Below are 10,014 nucleotides of genomic sequence, written 5' to 3' on the forward strand. Positions count from 1 at the left end.
GGAACGTGGCTACTGAGTAATGAGCATCTCTGCTGGGCCGGGGAGGCGAGGCGGGGGGAGACAAGCTGTGTCAAGGTCCCGCCTGGCTGGGGCTCACAGCATCGCTCCATGCCACGAGCTGGCTGGCTTGGTTGTGTCCTGCCCCAAGGGAATGGAGCCCAGTCCCTGCGTTGCTGGTGGAGGCTCCTGCCAAGTGTGTTGTGTCCCCGTGTCCTCGGGCTCCACACCATGCAGACATCCCCAACAGCCAGCTGCTGGCATGGGAGCTGGTAGAGCTGGGAGGGGGGTCAGGGTTGCTGAGAACAGCCCACAGGTCTGTTGGGCTGGCCAGGGCAGGAGCAATCCACTTTTCTGCTTGGCTTTTGTCTTAGGATATGCTACCTCGTACTGAGGGATACAGATCTGGCTGCTGGGGTCTTGGTTGTGGGAATGGCGGAGGAGATGGATGAAGAAACAAAGAGGAGGAGATGGAGGTGAATCTGGAGATGGAGGAGGAGATGGACATCTAGTTGAAGAAGGAAACGGAGAGGTACCCATCAGCAGCAGGACACGCACGTGCTCCCCATTGGCTGCCTGCAGTGACAGGGGATCGTGTGTCACCAGACTGGGACTGGGGAGGGTGGCCACGCTGCAGGGGCACAGCGCCTGCTCCCCTCCTCCTGGCGTCACAACCACCACCACCGCACTGCCCTGTGCTTTTTTGGGGGCGAGCGTGGAGTTTCCAAGAGTTGTAGTCTATTGTGTTGTTTTCCTGTAAATAGATTTATTTCTATTTTTTTCAGAACCAGCCTCTCTGTCTCAGGATTGCATTTGTTTTGGGCACATGTGGCATTCGCAGAGCTGTGGTTTCCGCTTGCTCTGGATTCCCGGGGCTGGAGGCACCTGGGGGTGCTGGCACGGCCGCCTGGGGGCAGGGGATCCCTGTGCGCTCGTTAGCTGCGGCCCCGCCCCCTCTAAATGCTAAAGCCGCTCATTAGGGGCAGCAGCGGGGCTGGTGTCCCGGCGGGGGTTTGGGGTGCTCGGGATGGGTCCCTTCCCCGGTGGCTTCTGGAGTGTCCTGGCAGGGGGCGTTGCGGGACTCCTTCCCCTCCTCCCTGGGTCGCTGCTAGTCTGCTTTCTGGCATTTCCCCTGTGCCGGGCGCTGCTCTCTGAACTCTCCTGCACCCCTGGATCCCGCCAGGCCGTGCACACGCAGATGCGCTCCCCGCATTGCTTCGTTTGCACGCAGGTGCGGTGAGTTCCCTCCGTCCAGCTGCTGCTCGGCGCCAGTCGTAGTTTGCACCGCCAGCCCTCAGCAATAGCTCCAGCCTCGAAGACTCGTCTTGTGACCCCCTTGCCCACCCCCAGCTGGGACAAGTGGGGCTGATGGGACCTGACACCCCAGGGGAGGGGTGAGGAGAGGTTGTGAGGGGGGTGGAACCCAGTGTCACAGGGAGGTCCGGGCTGCTGCAGAGGTTTGCTGGGTACCGAGTTCCCCATCTGAGCTGTCCCCCACCAGGCTGCTGTCAGGACTGGGGAAGCTGCTGGCTGGCAGAAGTGACCGGGCTGGAACTGAACGGAGGCACAAGGCAGCATCGGCATAAGAGGAGATCCTCATTGCAAAACATCACTGGCGTGTGGTGTTGACTGTTCACTCTGCTGCTGCTCAGGTTTTTGCCTAACCTAACTCATGCCAAGGCCCGACGTGTGCTGGGAGCAGTGCGTTAGGTCAGAGGCAGAGCTCCAGGGGGGCAGGAGAAGTGGCAAGAGCGAGCTACAGGGCTACGATGCACTATTATCGCCTGGAAGTTGCTGCCTCCTGCAGGCGGCACCTTTGTCTGGCAGTTTCGTCAAAATCTGCTAACTTACTGAAATGCTATAGAGCAAATCTCTCAGCTAGAGGGTATAAAACACGAGCTTTCTCAAAAAGCTTTTGAAGCGGCTGTAGCAGCAGCTGGACTGCTCAGGCTTTTGTGCTTCCCAGTGCGATACAGGGGATGCCCGCACCGTGAAGGAGGAGGAAGGATGAGCCCTTTGCCTGTTGGCTGGGTAGATATTTATCTTTTTGCTTGTAGGTGCACAAATTAAGAGTTCTGAGTTAAGAAACCTTAAGACTGGAGTAATGAATAACTGAGTTCACATGATTAATCTGGGAAAAGGGAGACTGAGTCTCTCTTTGTGTTTGTTGTATTTCTGTCCTTGCCTGTGTTCCAGCTGCAACTGCTGATGTCCGTTGATGAGCACAATGCAGCACTTCTTAGCTGCTCCCAGCACCTCAGTCCTATCTTTCCCCTCTTAACTTTTTTTGCGTTATGAAGATCCTGAAGAAGATGAAACCTGTGCTGCTGGAGGTACAGCCTCCACTGCCTGGAGTCCCCAGTGCAGTCGTCCTTCAATGAAACCTGCGCTGGCCAGGCACTGGAGCTCCCGTGTCACAGAGATGTGATGTCCAAGCCCGTGTTCCAGCTGCAACTGCTGGTGTCCATTGATGAGCACAATGCAGCCTGTCTCCTGTGCTCCTGGTGCCTCGGATGTGCAACTCGGCTCTTCTCGCCTGCTCCCAGTGCCTCAATGCAGTCTTGCCACTGCTGCTGTGTTCCCATTGTGAAGGTCCAGAGGAAGAGGATGCCTGCACTGCTGGAGGTACAGCTCACACTTCCTGCTTGCCCTACTAGTCCAGCCCTTGTATCCTCTTCCCCATGCCTTTGCCCATACCACCCAGCCCTTCTCACCTATTCCCACCAACCCAGTTCTACTCTTTTTTCATTATGAAGCTCTTGAAGAAGAGGAAAACTGCACTGCTGGAGGTACAGCACCCACTGCCTGGCCAGGCTGGAGCAGGCACCGCAGGGGATAGCATGGGATGGGGAGCTCACTGTGGGAAGTTCAGGGGACTGGGAGCTTGACTTATCCTCTCCACCCACCCCTGCAAGGCCATGGGCTGGGAGAAGCCCTTCTGGGCTGCTCATCCCCTGCTGAAATCAAGCATCCCTGCCTGGGGGGACACGTCCCCAGGGGAGCCCAGGGCACCCCGGACTCATGCCGGAAGGATGCTCGGCGGGAGCAGCTGGTGCTGCCCGGAGCCTGAGCTGGAGGAAGAAATGGAGGTGGATATAGAGACAGAGGAAGAAATGGAGGTAGATGGGTAGTTGAAGATTGGGTTGAAGATGGAAGTACCAGCAGCCGGATATGAACGTGCTCCCCAGCCATTGCCTGCAACCAGTGTAATGATGTTGTGGGGCTTGGTGGGTGGGTTAGACATTAGAAGAGGGAGTTTCGTGGTTTGTTGTATTTAATTGGGGTTTTTTTTGGTAAATAGGTGTTTGTGGTTTTGTTCTTTTTTTTTTTCCTTTCTTTCTGTAAATATATGTATTTAAGTTTTTATAAGACCTGAACTGTCTTTTTCTTGTATTTGCCAGGACAACCCAGCCATGCCTGTGGAGCAGCGCAGAGCCAGAAAACCACCTGCGCAGGATAAGGAGGTAGGTGTAGAGCACGGGTCTGTGCTTGGGATCCTATAGGGCAGGGATATGGCTGCTCACCCCTGCCCTCTCTGCTCCCTCAAGACTGTGTCACTCCCATATCTGCTGAAGGGCACAAAGCACAGGATCCACTGGCTGCAAGTGCTGGCCCATGGGTGCTGGTGACCCAGGAGCTGCCCAAACTCCAGGCAGCTCCTGCTGGGGACATGCCCAGGGATCCCGTCGCCCCACAGCTCTCCCTGGGCAGCAAGAGGGGTCATGAGTGCTGAGACCCCCGTCCCACAGGTCCGCTGGGCTGGTCAGGGCAGGACCAATGCACTTTTCTGCTTGTATTTTGGCTTAAGATACACCACCTCTTGCCGAGGAGCTGCTTATCTGGCTGCTGGGATGAAGGAAGGAGAGATGGAGGAGAAGATGAACGTACATGACATGATGGAAGAACAGATGGAGGTTGAGGTGATGGCGGAGGAGGAGATGATGGACGTGGATGAAGAGACAGAAGAAGAAATGGAGGTAGATGCAGAGATCAAGGAGGCAATGGACGTGGATGGATAGTTGAAGATTGAGGATGGACATACCAGCAGCCAGATAGGAGTATGTTCCCCAGGCACTGCCTGCAGCCACTGCAAGAAGGTGGGTGGGTTATTTACTAGAGATGAGTTGTAGGGTTTATTGTACTTAGTTGCAGTTGTTTTCCCTGTAAATAGTTTTGTTTATTTGATTGTGTTTGTTTTGTTAAATATATTTGTTTTTTTCAGACCTGAGCTCGTTGTCATTTTCTTGTATTTGCAGAGTTGTGGTTTCCGCTCGCTCTGGGTTCCTGGGGCTGGAGGTGGCTGGGGGTGCTGGGACGGCCACCCTGGGGACAGGGGGTCCCTGTGCACAGAGGGATCCCACTTGCAGAGGTCATGGCACTGGGCACCAGTGGGGTTGGTTCATGGGCTGCTGGAGAGTGGTGTCCGCAACAGCAAAGCTGTCACCTGCAACGAGTGAACTATGAGAACCTTGGGAATGACTTGTGCTGGGATCAGGGAGAAGGTTTTGCAGCTGTAGGTGCTGCTGTTTAAGACTCTGAACCTGCACATGCTCAAGGCTTTTGAGCTATTCCCCATCAGGCTGGTGTCAGGACTGGGGTTGCTCCCAGGTTGCAGAAGTGGCCGGGCTGGAGTCAGTGGGAGCTCTTCCTCTCCTCTGGACACATGCAAGGACCTTCAAGTCCTTCTCAAATGGTGGGGCCCAGCCCAACACAGCGCTCCAGGTGAGGCTGCACCAACCGTAGACCCAGTGGGACAATCCCTTCTCTCAGCTGGCTGGTCGGGCTGTGTTTGATGTCCCCAAGATGCCATTTGCCCTCTCTGGGCCCAGGCACACTGCTGGCTCCTGAACCACTGCACCCCCAGCACCTCAGATCCCTTTCTGCAGGGCTGCTCTCTAGCTGCTCCTCTCCCCATTTACACTTGTGCAGCTGTTGCCCCCTCCCAGGGGCAGAATAGGCATTTGGGCTTGTTACACATTAACCCATTCATCATCGCCCAGTGCTCCAGTCTGCCCCATCCCTCTGCAGGGCCTCTTGTCTCTTGAGAAACTCAACATAGAATCACAGACTGTTTGGGGTTGAGAAGAACCTCTGGAGGTCATCTAGTCCAACCCACCTGCTAGACCAGGTTCACCAGAGCAGGTGGCACAGGGTGGCATCTGTGTGTGTTTTGTATGTTTCCAGAGGAGGAGACTCTCCAGCCTCTCTGAGCAGCCTGTTCCAGGGCTCTGGCACCCTTGCAGTAAAGAAGTTTCACCTCATGTTGAGACAGAACCTCCTGTGTGTCAGTCTGTGCCCGTTGCCCCTCACCCTGTCATTGGGCACCACTGAAAAGAGTCTGGCCCACCCTGTCACCCACCCTGGAGATATTTATCAGCATAAACATGATCCTCTGTCAGCTTCTCTTCTCCAGGTCAAACAGACCTAGTTCTCTCAGTCTTTCCTCTTAAAAAAGAAGCTCCAGAGCCCCCATCATCTTTGTGCCTCTCCACTGGACTCTCTCCAGTAATTCCTTGTCCTTTGTAAACTAGGGAGCCCAGACCTGGACACACAACTCCAGATGCTGCCTCATTGGGGTAGATCGGAGGAGGAAGATAACCCGCCTCAACCTGCTGGTCACACTCCCTAGTGCTCCCCAGGAGACTCTTGGCCACAAAGGCACATTGCTGCCTCCTGTTCAACCTGTTGTCCACCAGCATGGGAGAAGAAACCAACACCCTCCCCGCTACAACCTCCTTTCAGACAGTAGTAGAGAGCGAGAAGGTCTCCCCTCAGCTCCTGTTCTCCAGGCCACACAGGCCCAGGTCCCTCAGCTGCTCCCATCACATTTGTGCTTCAGCTCCTTTCCCTTCTCTAAACTCTCTCCAGCACCTCAAGACCTTTTTTGTCTTGTGAGGCCGAAAACTGAACCCAGAATTCGAGGTGCAGCCTCCTTAGTGCCTGATACAGGGGAAAGATCACCTCCCTGCTCCTGCTGGCCCCACTATTCCTGATACAGCCAGAATGCTGTTGGCCTTTTGGCCACCTGGGCATGCACTGGCTCATGTTCAGCTGCTGTTCACCAACACCCCCAGGTCCTTTTCTATCAGGACGTTTCTAGCTGCTCTTCCCCAAGCCTGTAGGGCTGCCTGGGCTTTTTCTGACCCAAGTGCAGGACCCAGCACTTGTCCTCGTTCAACCTCAGACAATTGGCCTCAGCCCAACGGTCCAGCCAGTCCAGATCCCTCTGGAGAGCCTCCTACCCTCCAGCAGATCAACACTGCCAACCAGCTTCGTGTCCTCTGCAGACTTACTGAGGGTGTACTCAGTCCCTCATCCAAATAATTGATAAAGATATTAAAGATATTGTTAGGACAAGCTCCAGCAGCACACCTCTCCTTGTTGGCTCCTCCATCCCGTGTGTCAAAAAGTTATCATCAACGCTGCGCAGGAACCTCCTGCACTGTGTGTGCTGAGCTGTGTTGTCTCCCCAGCAGATATCAGGGTGGCTGAGGTGCCCCATGACAACCAGGGCCCGTGGCCATGAGGCTCCTTCCAGCTGTCTGTAGAGGCCTCATCAGCTTCTCTTCCTGATCAGGGCCTGTAGGAAACACCCACAACACGTCACCCAGATTAGCCTGGCCCTTCATTTTTACCCATAAGCTCTTGACTTGTTTTTCATCCCCCCATGCAGCGTTTGATACATTTGAGTTGCTCTGTCATGAAGCACAACTCCTACACTGCCCTTGCTGGCCTGTCTTTCCAAAAGAGTACAGACCCTTCCATTACAGCATCCAGTTGTGTGAGCTGTGCCACCGTGTCTGTAATCACAAAGAGATCATGGCTGTGTGACCACACACGGATCTCTCATTGTTCCTGTTTGTTCCCCATGCTGCGTGCGTTGGTGCACAGACGTTTCAGAGAAGGAATTGAGTGTGCGGATTTCCCATGAGGGGTGCGGAAGGATCCACCACAGCCATACACACCCTGGCGGTTGTTGGCCTTCTGGTCCTCATCTGGGGAGGCAGCTCAGGAACATTTGCCGCTGCTCTGGTTGGCCTGGCTTATTGCTCAGGTGGATGTGGTGGTGTGAGCATTGCCACTTTGGACACTGTCCCCAAGCCCACCTCACCAAGCTGCCCAGCCTGCTGCCAAACATTCCCTTGCCTCTTCTAGACAGGTGGATCCCATCCTTCCCTAGCTGGTTATAGTCATCAATGTCCCATTGTCATAGCAGCCAAAACCCTCAGGATGCCACCAGCCACAAAGCCAGGAGTTTATGTGCATTATACATCTATTTCTGGCTGTGCCCGTTCCTTCAACTGATAGAAGGGAGGAAAAGATGACTTGGGCACCAGATTTATTCACTTGTACCCCAAAGACTTTATAGTCTTCCTTGATAGTACCCAGGCTGGGACTTGCAGTGCCATTCATGCCCACATGGAAGAATGGCTGTGCTGTACAGGGGCAGAGCGAGATTAGGGCCTGATAAGGGATGTCCATGAACAGGGAGGTAAACTTCAGCTACTGCAGGAACCAGCTAAAGAAAAACCTTTCTGAGGGGTGAGGATGGCTCCTGGGCATAATGGGATGGCTGGGAAGGACCACTCATCCATCCATCCATCCATCCATCCGTACATCCATAACCACCACTGGGGGGGGGGTCATGCCCATCCCTGCTGCACAGCCAACACCGCAGTGCCCGTGTCACCAAGGTGCGATGTCACAGCCCATGTTCCATCTGCAGCGCTGGTGCCTGGCGACGACCACAACTCAGCAATTCCCCCGAGCAATCTACACAGCCTGTCGTGTCTCCCCTGCTCCCAGTTCTTCCCGCTTGCCCTGCTAGTCCAGCCCTTGTATCCTCTTCCCCGTGCCTTTGCCCATACCTCCCAACCCTTCTCACCTGTACCCAGCAAGCCAGTCCCATCTTTCCATTCCCACTCTTTTTTCATTATGAACAACTTGAAGATGAAACCTGCACTGCTGAAGGTACAGCCCCCACTGCCCGGGCAGGCTGGAGCAGGCACCGCAGGGGTGGCGTGGGGTGGGGACCCCGCTCTGGGATGTTTGGGGGACTGGAAGCTCGACTCATCCTCTCCACCCACCCCTGCAAGGCCAAGGGCTGGGAGAAGCCCTTCTGGGCTGCTCATGCCCTGCTGAAATCGAGCATCCCTGCCTGGGGGGACACGTCCCCAGGGGAGCCCAGGGCACCCCGGGCTCGTGCCGGAGGGATGCTCGGCGGGAGCAGCTGGTGCTGCCCAAAACCTGAGACCGTGCCTCCTCTGCCCCTTTCCAGGCTGGAGCCAGGGCAGCCCAGTCCTGCCTGGGGAGCAGTGCAGAGATGGAAAACCACCAGCACATGGCAAGGAGCTAAAGGGCTCCGAGGGACGTGTGGGGCCGGGGTCTGTGCCTCGGACCCCCCACAGGGCAGAGACATGGCTGCTCACCTCTGCCCTTTCTGCTCCCCCTCACAGATCTGGAAGAACAAATTGCTGCAGAAGATGCCAAAGTGCACAAAGCGCAGGATCATCTGGCTACAGGTGTCAGACCATGGGTGCTGGTGGCCCAGGAGCTGCCCAGACTCCAGGCAGCTCCTGCTGGGGACATGCCCAGGGGACCCATCACCCCACAGCTCTCCCTGGGCAGCGAGAGGGGTCGGGGTGCTGAGACCCCCGTCCTACAGCTCTGCTGGGCTGCCCAGGGCAGGACCAATGCAATTTCTGCTTGGCTTTTGCCTTAGGATACACCACACTGTGCACGGCGCTGGGTTATTCAAGGAAAGATTGAGAAGATGGAGGTGGATTTGACAGACGAGGAAGACATGGAAGTGGACGAGGTGGTCATCGAAGAAGAAATGGAAGTAGATGGAGAGGTTGAGGAAGAAATGGAGGTGGATGAAGACATAGTAGAAGAAATGGAGGTGGATGAAGAGATAGAAGAAATGGAGGTGGATGAAGAGATAGTAGAAGAAATGGAGGTGGATGGATAGTTGATATGTTGTTGATAGGCTTAGTGGGGTGGGTGAGACTGTAGAAGAGGGAGTTTTGTAGTTTGTTATATTTAGTGTGTTGATTGTATTTAGTTCGTAGTATTTTGTTTTTTTTCTGTAAATTGTTGTATTTCGTGTTTTTTTTTTTCTGTATAGTTGTCGTAGTTCAGGTTGTTTCTGTAAAGAGGTTTACTATATTTTTTTTTTCTCTGTAAATATATTTATTCATGTTTTTTCAGACTTGTGCTCTCTGTCATTTTCTGATATTTGCAGAGTTGTGGTTTCCGCTCGCTCTGGGTTCCTGGGGCTGGAGGTGGCTTGGGGTGCTGGCACAGCCGCCCCAGGGACAGGGGGTCCCTGTGCACAGAGGGGTCCCACTTGCAGAGCTCATGGCACTGGGCACCTGTGGGTTGGTTCATGGGCTGCTGGAGAGTGGTGTCCCCAACAGCAAAGCTGTCACCAGCAACAAGTGAGCTCTGTTGTGACCAAGCCCTGTGTTGATACCATCCAAGCAGCCAGGAGACCTCTGGCTCCCTTTCCTGCTGGACGGAAAGCATGAGGACTCACTGGGAAGAGCCAGGATTAGGCTGTAACGATGCAAAATTCTGACTAATCCCCTGAAGGTCATGAGAGTTTTGGGAATAGTTGGTGCCAGGATTGAGGGAGAAGGTTTGGGAGCTGTATGTGCTGATGTTTAAGGCTTTGAACTACACACACCCGGGGCTTTGCTTCACGTCCTTTGCTGGTTTCCCGTGTGCTGTGCCAAGAAACTAAACTCGATGCAAAGCCATCCGTGCCCTGCCCGTGTTTCTGCTGCTGGCAGCGGCCCAGCCCCTGCTCCCCATCGGGGTGACACACGCAGAGTGGGCAGCGCAGCCTGCGTGGGAATGGCGTGGGGCTTTTGGGAGTGGTGCTGGTGAATGGGTGCCATGGGGCTTGTGGGTGCCCGGTCCCTGGGGTGCAGGATGTGTGGATCCGTGCGTGCTGGCACAGAGTCCCGAGGGGAATGTAATGCCGCGAGGTCCAGAGCTGCAGGATCCAGGAGC

General features: G+C 55.0%; 1 long non-coding RNA gene across 1 annotated transcript; it reads left to right on the top strand.

Annotated features, from left to right (window-relative positions):
* The first annotated feature begins 2,393 nt into the window (after positions 1-2,393).
* On the top strand, positions 2,394-4,182 carry LOC139829230 (uncharacterized). Its single transcript, XR_011741623.1, has 3 exons — positions 2,394-2,622; positions 3,399-3,461; positions 3,806-4,182. It is a non-coding gene; the product is annotated as an uncharacterized lncRNA (long non-coding RNA).
* The last annotated feature ends 5,832 nt before the right edge of the window (positions 4,183-10,014 follow it).

Source organism: Patagioenas fasciata, chromosome 16 (assembly GCF_037038585.1).
Source record: "Patagioenas fasciata isolate bPatFas1 chromosome 16, bPatFas1.hap1, whole genome shotgun sequence".
Lineage (NCBI taxonomy): Eukaryota > Metazoa > Chordata > Aves > Columbiformes > Columbidae > Patagioenas > Patagioenas fasciata.